The sequence below is a fragment of the Musca domestica genome, unplaced genomic scaffold, assembly GCF_030504385.1.
Source record: "Musca domestica strain aabys unplaced genomic scaffold, Musca_domestica.polishedcontigs.V.1.1 15, whole genome shotgun sequence".
In the NCBI taxonomy this organism is placed as follows: domain Eukaryota; kingdom Metazoa; phylum Arthropoda; class Insecta; order Diptera; family Muscidae; genus Musca; species Musca domestica.
This window is the reverse complement of record NW_026712207.1, coordinates 16,579,049-16,592,868: the sequence shown is the minus strand read 5'-3', so window position 1 is coordinate 16,592,868 and position 13,820 is coordinate 16,579,049. Positions and strand designations below refer to the sequence as shown.

Below are 13,820 nucleotides of genomic sequence, written 5' to 3'. Positions count from 1 at the left end.
TCCAATAAATAGGACTCTTATTTCATATTTTATAAGAGTAATAATTATAAAAATGTTGACCCCTTTGTGGGGTAGATACTTGATGGAGTGGGTGGTTATTAGGATTTGCAAAATTTTTACAAAATTGGAAAGTGCTTTCTTGTAACTTTATTTCTGTGAAAAAGGAGTGTACAAATTTTGCCTATCTCTGAACTAAATCAAAGTTTGATACTTATATAACAATTTATCAAGTGTGGACTAAATTGAATACTTTCTTCTAGAGTTATCGTGGCTACCAGCCAGGCAGACAGACATGACCCTCAGATCTGCTCCAAATGTCCTGAAACGGATTTGGTACAAATATTAAATATTCGTAAATTTCCAGGATTAGCTAAGTCCTTGAAGAAATTTTCCTTAAAAAAATAATGTTTTAAAAATATACAATTTTCTAGCCCTTGAAAAATATTCTTTAAAATATCAATAATTCGTTAAGTCCTTAAAAAAATTCTTTAAAAATCGATATTCGTTGTCTTTGGAAAATTATTCTTTAAAAAATCCTGGAAAAATGTTCTTCCCAAATCCTCAATTTGTTAACTCTTTGAAGAAATATTCTTTAAGACATCAAGAAAAAAATAATCCTTGAACCCTTCAAAAATATTCTATGAAATAATCCAATAATATTCTAATCGTATAGCCCTTGAAAAAACATTCTTGAATAAAATTACGATTCGTTAAGTCCTTGAAAATTTAGGATTCATAACATCCTTAAAAGAGTTTTGTTCGTAAATTCTTGAAAAAGATTTTTTAAAAAATCAAGATTGGTAGCTTCGTAAAAATTATTTTTTAATAGGTCCCCGATTGGCAATTCCTTAAAAAATATATCTTTTAAAAAATAGTCAACTGTTAGGTTTATGAAAATTAAATTTTAAAAATTTAACAAAATTCTTTAAAAAAATGTTATTTAAATATACCAGATGGGTAGGTCCATGAATGTATAAGACAATCGCTCCTTTTTGGAAAAATTCCGCATATTGTATTGTTTCGACCCATTTTAAATTATATTTGTTAATAGATTTGACTCATATATTGTCAATTATTATTATCAATTATTTATTATGATTTATATATTAAAATAATAGTATAGTGGCTTAAATGGCATAGTAACCAAAAAAAAAAAAAAAAAAAAAAAAAAAAACGTTCTGTCATAAATTCTTTGTAATTATTCTCTCACATAAAACTGACCTCCCAAAAAATTATTCAAATAGAATTATTGGTTCTTCACATTAATATGTATTCACACATTTTTTATTATTTCGAATTCCTAAACTTTTTTGTATTTCAAATTCATGGGAATTTGCAAACAAAAAATTTATTTTGCTATTACATACCAACAAAATTCCACATAATTCCAATGAAGAAAATATTCCGCCAATTTTTTTTCTCAAATTTTATAATTAAAGTGAAGATCAATGGAATTTGTTAGCACCCCATTGGCGGCTACTGGATGTCAGTCAGTCAGTCGTTTGGTTTGTTTTTTCCATCAACACATTGTGGTGCGGAAGTTTATTGTACAACAATGTGAAAAGTATTGTTGCCGAATGAAAAATCTATACAAATCTAAGCCGTACAAAAATTTCAATGTCAATGTTTTTTTTTGGGTATTGTGGGAATTTTTGATGAAATATTTATACGAAAATAGTACGTGTCTAAATAAAGAAATCAAGAATCCAAGCGAAAAATTGCAAATGAAATTTTAGAAATTATTTAATTTCATGCCACAATATGGTACTTGCAAATTATTTCTGTTTCTCTCCCGTCTAATATGAAAATACTTGGCCGCCATGACGTATGAGTGCTGCTTTTATTGATTTAATTAATAAAACACATACGTCCCCGCATACACACATAGCACCAGACACTCAATCACATCAAGAGAAATGTTGTATTTTTCCAGTGATAAAAAATGAAAAATTGCAGTAATTGTTTAAATCACTTGCACAACTGATAGAGTAGAAAACAGAAGGAAGAAAGAAAGGAAGTAAAACTATACACCACCGTATTCATTCACACCAGGTTGACAAATTGTGACCACTGAAACAACACAGTGTCTGTCCCTTGGCACAAGTGTGCACTTAAGACTGACTGTTCATCATCATCATCATCGTGCTGTCCATTTTTATTTCCATGTTGTCGCCTGTCATGTCCTTTTGACATCTGTTGTATTTGTTGTTCTGTTATTTTTCCAATATTCTGAACCCACAAGTCCTGGCGTCAAGTGTGCATTTTATAGGTAAGTATTCAAAGTCATTTGTTCAATTCTATATTCATTGTGGCAGATATGTATCTACATAGATACATATGACATATCCATATAATTTTAACATGGTTTGACATTTTATCCTCCCATCCATAGTTGAGAGAGATGACAGATGGTGTAAATTTTGCATGGCTAGAGTTGACAAACAAGTGTCGGATTATCGACGAAATGCAGTCGATGGCAATTCGACATGAAAATATTCTGTATAATTTTTAAAGATCTCCAATTTTTTAAAACTACTTTTGATAAACTATAACTTAAAAAAAAAATAAGTTTTAAATCTTTATTGTCCAACAGCAATAGTTGCATTGGAATTTTGGATTTTCACGATAAAAAAAATCTTCTTAAAAGACGTTTCAATATGTGTCAATTATTTGCTATAGCCTCGACGTTTCCCAATCTGTCTCCATGTGGGTAAAGTATTTGTTATAGTACCGAAATCTTTCAAATCAAGGATTTTTAAAAGAATGTGGTTAACATATGAGAAAAAAACATATTTTATCCCGAGTAATTTCTATATTATTAAAACAATATTAAAAAGATAGATCGTGGCAGATCCATAAATGTGCGAAAGAGAAAAATCTCAGATGTGTTACTACTAAAAAAATTAACTCAAAGCCTCCAAACGCATAAAAAGTTCTGGTCCACTTAAAATTAAATTTTTACTAAATTATAGTCCCTGAGAAAAAGTAAAAGATCATGTCTCGTAAAAACTGATCATAATTTTTTCAAGAAAATAAAATAAAAATGACTTATATGTCTGTAATAGTTTCGAGAATGGCTAAAATGATCAGAATTTAATTTTTCTGAATTAAAAACAAATAAAAAAGCAACTAAGTTTAGCGGAGCCAAACTTTTAATACCGTCAACCATTTGGAAGGATATTGCGAAACAAGAAAAAAATTCTTTGAAAAATTACGCTACAATTGTAAGAATTCCGAATATCGGGTGTTACAGTTATATGGGGCTTTACGAAAACGTGGACCTCTAAAGTCCATTATCTGCCAGAGAAGTTAATGCACATTACTCCAAGCACTAAGTTTAAGATAATTCTGTTGAAAAATCTAACTAAAATTATCAAATTACCGAACATAGGTAATACGATAACATGGACCCATATAGCCAATTATCTGCAACAGAAAGCGACGCCGAATTCTAAAAGCCAATTTTGGGATAATTTCGGTGAAAAACGTGGCACAAATCATCGTGAACATGTGGAGGTACATGGGATACAAGCTCCTACGATTTTTTTTAACATTTTTAGGGAATTTTTTTTTGGAACATATTTTTTAAGAATCCAATCTGCTAAATTACAGCGAATTCGGGTTCAAATTCTGACTAAAACAAGCAAAAGTTCTTAAATTTGCGGTACAGTTATATTGGGGGCTATGTCAATACGTGAACATATATAGTCCATTTGCAATACCAAAAGTCCAGCAGATCTTAAACACATCTAAGTAAATTTTTATCAATCTACTCCATTTCATTTGGAAGCTAGAATGACTACCAGAGATGGATGAAAATCGCTATATCGGCATAGAATTTTATGCTGATCAAGAATATATTTACTTTCTAGGGTCTTAAATGTATACTTCAAGGTGTTACAACCAGAATGACACACTCAATATATTCGCCATGCTATCGTGGAGGGTAAAATAAAAAGGGGTCCATAAGAGAACCTCAAACAGATTTTGTTCGGAAGTTTTTGCCCACCTGAGTTTAAACAAGTTTCTAATGAATCCCAAATATATTTTACATGGCGATGAAGACAAAAATTGGGGTTTTAACCGAGGAAATGGAATTCTGAATCAAAAGACAATTAAACAGTCGACTCGTCCAACTACAGCACTTTTATATTTCTTTCAAATTTGATATCATAAATTGGACATACTAATAATGTCTCGAATTTAAAAAACAAACATTGCCTTCATAAGATATAAAGTTTGATGACAATCAATTAGCAAAATGAAAAATACACCAACACGTATGACGGCATTGTGAAATTTGCGTTGGAATTTCCCAAAAAAATACGAAAAGAAAACAATTTCTTTCTGAGAATAATTAAATATAGAAATTCTTAATGAAAGCAAACAAGCGCCGCCACAAAGTGACAAAATTTTCCCATTGCCAATGTCTTGAGTGCTCTCGCTCTTATCTTTACGCCTGATCACTTTGCAAATATTTGTGATGTCGATCGGGGAAACATTTTGAAAAAAGTGTTCATTCATGAAACAGACTTGGGCTAAAAATAAAATCTAAAAAAATGAAAACGGAAATATTTGCACATGTCTAAATGTATGAGGGTGTGTTGTGAAAAATTATGGAAATTATGGATCAGTGTTCAAAACTTTTTTTTTTTTTTTTAACTTGTAATGTCCTCTTCTTTATCATTTTTATTATTTTATTTTTTTTTTTTTATTTTTGGTTAGTTTGATAAAAAAAACAACATGTTTTTTATCCGACCCACTCTAATACACACGACACATCATGTATGGCCTTTAATGTAATTGCTATGACAAAGTTGTTTCATGGTATACATCAGTCTGGCAGATAAAAACACGAAGATAACACAAGTTCTGTGGCAAACGATGTCTACCGCAGTGGCAAACTATCGGAAGGCTGGCTAATGTCGCCGCCAGTGACGTTTATCCACTAACAGGTGGTCATTACTATTGCAATCTGAAAAATTGCACATGTGTGGGTGTCAATAATTTCGTTTAAAACATATTTTGCAAAGGAGAATAGATAAAAAGTTTTCAATTGATTGGAAGCATTTTGGATATAATTTTTGAAAATAGTTGTTATTGAATCGCGAGGAATAACGACCGCCACTGAGAAAAGGGTGGGTGGTCTCGCATTCCACCACAAAGGAATTTTATATATATTTTATTGAAACAATAATGACACCAATTAATCTTAATCAAATAAATTTCGAGAAAATTTTTATTGAACATTCTTGTAGAAATATATATTCGACCATTAAAAAATATACTAAAATTCGTCTCATAAAAAAATTGACTTGTTCTTAATTAATTTATCACTTGGTTTACACCATCCGGTGGTCATCGTATGGAACAAAAACAATATGGATAAATAAAAAAAAATTAACAAAAACAAACATGCAGCCAGAAATAAAAAAAAAAAAACAATGTAATAAATGAAATGTGCATGGCCTGTAAACTGGCACTGGTACAAAGAATAAAAAATATGCCATGCGCCACCAACAAAAACGACAACACCATTGAATCATAAAAATCGTTGAAAACAATTGAGGCATTGATGTAAAGTTGATGTTGCCTTGTCGGCCGTCGTCTTGTTTCTCTCGCTCCTCCTCTGCACTTGTCATTCCTATCTCCCATTTTGAAAAATCCGCCGTTTTATCAGAAGCCAGCCAGTTTCTGATAAACGAAATGGCAAACTGTATGTAACATTGTACCACTTCGATATGCTCTCCAAAAAAAATCGCAACAAACAAATAAATAATTCAATAAAGCCATGACGGAAATCAAAATCATGTCGCCAAAAATGTATTATCAATTGATGAAAACTCTTATCAATATTTGACAAGCAGCAGCGCCAATAATTCGCTTTATATGATTCTAAGGAATGCAAAACCGCATTGAATTAAAAATAAAAAAATCCACTAATGAAACTTCATATTGGGAGATAAAAAAGCGAGTTTTTTTTTGGTTAGGAAAGAAAAATGATGACAATGATTTCAGTCAATTATTTACAGTTGGGCGGAAGTACTGCATTGCACTCTGTAATATTAGAAATTCACATTAGTATCTCCTCAAATATATTCAACTTGTGTCTTAAATACGAATCGATATTAATCAACCTATGACCATTGCGAAGAAGAAGAGTACAGAAATACCTACTGAAAATATTCAAGCTATGAATTTCTCTAAGTACCTTCATCCACGATAAATATGGGAATTATTAAAGACCCCAGGATTTCCTTCGCGGTCGATGATGTCTGGTACTCTCATGACCAAATAATGGCTTTATTACGACAATTTGTGTTACTTACAAAACAGCATCCAAAACCTCACTTTAACATAGACATGTCATGTCTAAAAGTATTAAGCAGAATGAATGTTTATTTTCACGTAGGTTTTGTATTCGGATACGTTCATAAACTGCCGCTGTAACTCATTACATGGTTTATTAAAAGTATGTCATACCAAATTTGACAAGATTTATTTTTTTATATCTAAATCTGAGTCGAAATTTGTATTTTAATCCAAAGGAATGGATGAATTTACGGCCTACTATTGATTAATTGGAAGTTATGACAGATATAAGTATTGGAAATTGTGACCCTTTGTGGTTGAGGTACCAGAACGGATTTACAGATGTCTATCATCTTCACAACAGAATTTGCGTTTGGATGCGTGAAATTTGAAGAGAGTTGGATGCTTATTACGAGTTATTTGAGCGATTTGATTTTCAAAATTTTTAAACCTTTGTGGGGGAAGTACCAGAAGAAGTGTACCGATATATCATATTATTACAGCAGATCTTGTGTTTATGTGTTAAAATAGTGGCATGCGTGAAATTTAAAGAGAACCGAACGCATTTTTCGGATTTTATGACCGTTTTGGTTATCCAAAAAAAAAAAAGACTTTATGGGGGAGGCACCATTATAAGTCGTCCATTTTTATAACAGATCTAGTGCTGATAGAAATATAAAGATTTGCAAAGTATGAATGAAATCAGATTTTAATTTCGTGTTTTAAGACCTTCATGGATATTTAAAGTACTGACCCTTTGTGGGGGAGGTACCAGAAGTAGTGAGCCGATAAATCCGATCTTTACAGCTGATCTTGTGATGGCAGAAATAATGTATATAATTTAAAGGCAATCGGACTTTTGCATTACACTTTATAAGAGTTATACTTATTCAAAATTTTGACTCTTTGTGGGGGAGTTATTTGATGGAGTGGACCGATATTGCCAATTTTCCTACCTGACGTAACACTGATGCAAATATTAGAATTTGCAAAGTTGGAGCTAAATAAAATTATCCTTTCTCTTTCTGTGCAGTAAAATATCTTCTTTGAACATTTCGACCTTTTGTGGGGGAGGTACCAGAAGGAGTGGACCTATATAGTCCATCTCCGAACTCGATCTAAGTTTGATAATAATACTATGATGTACCAAGTACTCTCTTCGAGAGATATTGTGCGCATTAGCGAGACAAACAGACGGACGGACTGACATCGCTACATCGACTCTAATTGTCCTGAAACGGGTTTGGTCCAAAGAGACCTAGGGTCTAAAATCATTATTTCAATGAGGCACGTTTTGGGCGCATCAAATGAAATATACCCTCTGTAGCCATATAGGTGAGGGTATAATTAATTTATACTATGTTCACTGTTTGTTATAGCCCCAATGCCGTAGTCCTCTAAATTTACGACAGCCGAATACCCCTGGGTTTTAAGTCTTTTGTATTACTTTTGTTGCTATTAACTTTCCCTACAAAATATTCAATATTTTTAAACCTTTCATAGTTTAAAATTAAATTTTTAAAAATTTGTTTCAAGGCTTGATAAGTCCAGGCTTTTGAATCTGGAAATGAGAATTTAATTTCGTATGAGGTATCTTGAAAAGTATTCAATATTCATACAGGATTTGATCCCAGACTGAAGGTTTATTATAGGTCCAATTTTGATCTCCCAATTATTGGCCTTTTGAGAACAACAAAATAGGCAAACATTTAATATCTAGAGATCTTAATGGTTAGAACCTGATGTCGCATAAATATTTCAGTACTTGAGAACTTATCATTCATTCATTCATTACCCCAGCAGCTGTGTCGATGCGACTACCTGCATTCTTCCACCATGCGATATATGTATGATCACTCAAGCGTGGACCACCCCATATCCTCCAAAACAAAGGGTACTACCCAACTACATATTTTCAATAAAATAATATTTCTCTCAACCCTAGGGTAACCGTAACTCACAAATTGATTTAAAATAAATAAGACCAAAAATAAACCCCGCACCACCCTCATACACGTTGGAATTTATGGAATGGAATGCAAATATTTTAACAATTGTTCCACCTTATGGTCGACATCCCCTCACACCTTCTATCCACACACACACGCGCACTCACAACACAATAATTAAAATAAAATATTCTACAGAAAAGTGATCGATCGTCTAATTATTATTGCGGCCCATTAAAATGGAAGTGTATTTATTGTTAATGCTGTTGTTGTTGTTGTTGCTGTTCTTCGTTCCAGCATTTCTTGACAATTAAATAATCACGAATGTTGTTGTTTTCGTCGCTGTGTTTCCATAATGTCTGAATGCAAAATAATCATTAAAAATTGGCATTTGCATATTTTTTCATAAACAAATACCATTTTTTTTGTTGTTGGTATTTTTGTTAAATTTCTTTTCAATTTATCGCTGCTGGGCATACTTTGTTTCAATCAATGCAAGCGAGCCAATCGGCTAGCCAGCCAGGCATTCAGTCAGTCAGTCAGCTGACAAAGTTGTGCTCAACTCGCTGGTGCCATGGCGATTAAATAATCGAAATCCTTAAAAGGCCTGAACGAAGCAAAGCCAAGTTAAAGTCAATCACGGAACGCGACACTTCCACAATCGGCTACAACAACCAACAGCAAAGCTTTTAATTACGTGCTGCGATTGTAGGACGGATTGTTTTTGCCGGTTTGGCTGTTGTTGGTGTTGTCGAACATTGTTTTTGTGTTGTTGCTACCTTTGTAGCCATGCAATTTATGGAATTTGGGATGGAGGGACAGTAAATAGTACATTGTTGGTAATTGGGGTCAATATTTGAAATTGGAGAAAGAAAAATGCATAAATGCACACAAGTATTAAATAATATTTATATTGTAACTTTCATATAAACAGTATCTGAATAAATATTTTCATATTTTTCAGAAGTTAGGAAGAGCTACTTTCATAATATCTATCTTATTTTTTGGCGAATCGAACAATTTGTTTATTATGAAGGTATTAGAGGACTGTCTATCAAAATCAAAATGTTAAGTGTTTTTAAAGAAATGCGACAGAGGGTCATTATATATTCAAGTAAAGACAAACCATTTTTAAAAAATACCTTAATTTATATCAGAAATGTGAAATCGATGAAATCTTTGATAACAACGGATAAATTTACCTCTTACCGAAAAGTACAATTTATATATATATATATATATATATATATGTCCAGCGATAGTTCTGGGGACATGTTTTCGATACAATGATATTTTTAGGGACATTTTAGTTTTTTGGGGACAGTCCCCGATAAATTATAGATCTAGCGTTTTGGGGACATTCAACTTTTGGGGACATTTTATATACAAATTGAGTTTGATTGCTTTTTAGGAATATCTGCTTAATATTATTCCTTATGTAAAAGAAATACCTTTATATACATCGGTAATATCAATTTTTTTATAAAATTAAATATTTTATGTTGGGCAGAGTTGCCGTGTTTCGGAAAATTTTCCGAGGCCACTAACACCGTTCTCAAACGATGCTAACGCCGTTATCAAACAAACTAGCGCCGTTATCAAACAATACAAACGAGCTTTGCCATACATGTTTACATTATGTTAAAAAGTAGTAAATAAACATCAAAGTCCCTAAGTTTGACATGAAATTGCATAGATTGCCGATATATGTGATGTATATTGGTCAAGGTTTGTTTATATGGTTTGCCGGTAAGGCCAGCTGTAGTCTTCATTGAATGTCAAAATTAATTTTTCGAAGAATAAATATACGAAAAATATATTTATTCCAACAAAAGTATACGTGCACAATAATACTATTGTGATATTCCGAAAGATATTTTGTATTTTTACCTTGTTATGGTTGATTTTTCGCGATGTAAACGCTTGACAGCACAGGAAAACTAAGGCATGAATTCGCCTCCCGGTAGACCTTATATATAGGCAATGAATCAAAGCAAAAATAAATGAAATATTTTTCAAAACATCGGAACTGTTTAGTCGTAAGTCACTCGAATAAGAATCTCTTTATGAGTCGATTTACGCATGTCCCTCTGTCCATGTATTATTGTAAACCAAATGCAGGTCGCATTTATGATCTGAATGAGATGAAATTTGGCACAGCTCATTTATTTGGTCCAAGGACGAACCCTATTGAAATTGGTGGAAATAGGTTCAGATTTAAATATAGCTCCCCTATATATTTTCGTCCGATTTCCCTAAATGGTGCACTAAAGGCCCAATCTTTCTCCGGTTACGAATTTTTGCACAACATACCAAATTGAGCCTATAATGACGTGTGTTTAGTTTTGTTGAAATCGGTTTAGATTTTGATATAGCTCCCATATATATTTTCGGCCAATTTCTCCTAAATGATGCACTAATTAACGCAAATTTTTCCCGATTGCGACGAAATTTTGCACAACGTATCAAATTCAGCATATAATGACATGTGTTAAGTTTTGTTGAAATCGTTTCCAATTTTGATATACCTCCCATATATATCTTCGGTCGATTTCTCCTAAATGGTGCACTAAGGCCCAATGTTTGTCGGATTAAGTCGAAATTGTTCACAACGTATAAAATTGAGCCTATAATGAATCGAACTAGCTTTGGAAGTTGGGTTTACCATTTATATCAAATCGGACAAAAATGTGTATGAGTGGTATATCTAGATCGGAACTGATTTTGTCCAATTTCCTAGTTCCGGGGTCAAACAAATAAGCTTTACCAAATTTAATCTCAATCGAATCATAAATTAGACCTGTACTTTTTTTACAATTTAACAAGGACGGACAGAAGACAAACGTATTCTATGTATATTCTTAAAAGTAACTAAACATTATCTTGTTAACTTTTGCTTGTTACAAACATATGCAAAAAGACATAATACCTCTTACCACAAAAAGTGGACCAATATCTATAATTTTGAAGGAGGATTTGCCCAACACCTGTATTATACAACTCTTACATACATTTTAGACTGATTTCATCTAAATGGTGTACCAGATACCTAGTTTTTTTGTGATTGAAACGAAAATGTACACAGCTACACAATTGAACCACATGTTTTAAATTTGTTCTAATATAAATGGTCATATACATACCAAACCATTTAATATAGCTTTGTTGAAATCGGTTGAAATCAGTTCCGATTTAAATAAATTTTAATCGAACAAACTTTGGATGTTGGTTGGGTTTACCATTTATACCATATCGTTCGAAAATGTATATGAGTGGTATATCTGAACTGATTTTCTCCAATTTCAACGAACGAACCCTAGTTCTTGGGTCAAATAAATGAGCTTTACCAAATTGCATATCAATCGGATCATAATTTTGCCCTGTACTTTGCACGAAATTTGGCACAATGTACTGAATTAAGCCTAGAATGAGGTGTACAAATTTTCGTGTTAATAGGACAAAAATATACGTGGGGGCTTTATCTAAATCTGAACCGATTTTTTTAGCACACTAGCACACATCATTCTAGACTCAATTCCTTAGCACACATCTAGACTCAATTCAGTACGGATGAAAATATATATGGGGGCTATATCTAAATCTGAACCGCTTTTCACGAAACATAGCACACATCATTCTAGGCTGAATTCAGTACGATGTGCCAAATTTCGTGCAAATCGAAAGATATTTAGGAACTTTGGTGCACCATTTACCTTAAATCGGACGAATATATATATATATAGGAGCTATATCTAAATCTGAACCTATTTTCACGAAATTTCGCACACCTCATAGGCTTAATTAAGTACGTTGTGCCATATATGGGAGCTATTTCTAAATCTGAACCGATTTTTCCCAATTTCAATAGGGTTCGTCCTTGGGCCAAATGACTGAGCTGTGCCAAATTTCATACAATTCGAATAATAAATGCGACCTGTACTTTGTTTACAATTTAACATGGACAGACAGACGGACGGACATGCATAAATCGACTTAGACGTGATTCTATGCATATTCTCAAAAGGAACCATGTGTCTATCTCGTTTCCTTTTGCCTGTTACAAACATATGCACAAAGACAATACCCTGTACCACAGTGTGGTGAAGGGTATAAAAATAATCAATCATTCCATATACGAAGCCAATTTTTACAAAAATTACAATATTTCCAATTTCTATCTACTATCCTTCTTCAAATAAAATTCACCTCAATCACAATTCTTTACACAAACAGTAAAAAATCTCTATTATTTATTTTCCACTAAAGTACATGTAATAAGAAAGGTATAAAACTTAAATACTACGATTACAAAGAAATCCTTTTGAAAAGCTTAATTATACTACGCCTTTTTCATTTTCTTATTAGCGTTGGCCAACTTGGCTTTAAGCGCCTTAACTTCCAACTTATTATCATGCCCATCGGCGGAACGTTTCTTTGCCGCTGACGACGGTGAATCTTCTGTAGGCGGGATAAACTATTTTTGACGTTTCTCTTCTTGTTTCTTCGCAGCCTCAGATCGTTTGGCATTACTCTCCTCCTCTTGCTTGCGTTGTTGTTTCTGTTCTTTGCTAAGGAAATATTCAGCCGAAGCCGAAGAATTGTTTATCGATTTTGCTTTCGGGTTGTGCCGGTGGGAATGGTGTGTATTCCTTCTTTTGTTTCTTAACCTTGGTTTGTTTACGTTTGCTGATATTCTTGTTCTAGAATTTGGGCAGGAAACGCGACCAATCCTCATTGGCCAATTTTGGATATTTTATAAGTTCCCGTTTGATCATGATTGCCTTGGTGTTGTAAATGGGATGCACATTGTTCATGGTATCGATGACAATATCACGAACCTGTTGTAGACCCTTATAGGGACCCAATGTCGAGACCGTGTTACCTTGAACCAAAACATAACAATCAGTTAAAAGTTCAATGGATTTCGAAGTGGCACCACTGGGACCAATTAAACGTTGATGTCTTTTGAAGAATTTTTCTTTCTACCAATCTCGTCCAGTAGCACACGTTTGGCCTGTTCAAAGGGTACACTATGAGCCATTAGCTTAATCATATCACGTGCCTTGATGACAATGTAGGGATCCCAGGTTTTACGTGTTGTCTTCACCACCATACTGCCTTCAATTAAATCCAGTTCAGCTTTCAGATAATATTCAGCAACAGCTTGTTGTACCAATGGCCAGACTTGTTTCAAATACCTCTCACGATATTTCGGGAATAGTGTGGCAAATTAACTCTCCTCCACCAGTCCATTTGGATTATCCACTGGCTTGAAGGCTGGTATTTTCATGGCCCAAGCATTTTCGAAGGGTTCATTTGTTTGCTTAAGCTCCTTTGATTCACTGCCACACCCTAATCGTCACTTCACTTTAAGTACCTTCGTTATTGTCAAGTTTTTCTTCTTCCTCCTTTGTAGCAGTTGGAACGTTTTTAATTTTGATTTGCCATTTGCAAACATCAAAGACATAGAAACGTAAAGACTTGACAAAATGCATTTTGGAAAAATAGTTTATCGAAACATATGTAGGGGGCACCTTTTCCCTCTTATTCGCGTTTTTA

The 13,820-nt window shown here is 33.2% G+C and overlaps 1 protein-coding gene and 1 pseudogene across 5 annotated transcripts in view; both read right to left on the bottom strand.

Annotated features, from left to right (window-relative positions):
- The window catches only part of LOC101891444 (phosphatase and actin regulator 4), a 408,780-nt gene that overhangs the window by 177,981 nt on the left and 216,979 nt on the right, over nt 1-13,820 (bottom strand). The window lies entirely within an intron of this gene.
- LOC131801283 (KRR1 small subunit processome component homolog) lies at nt 12,473-13,620 on the bottom strand (annotated as a pseudogene).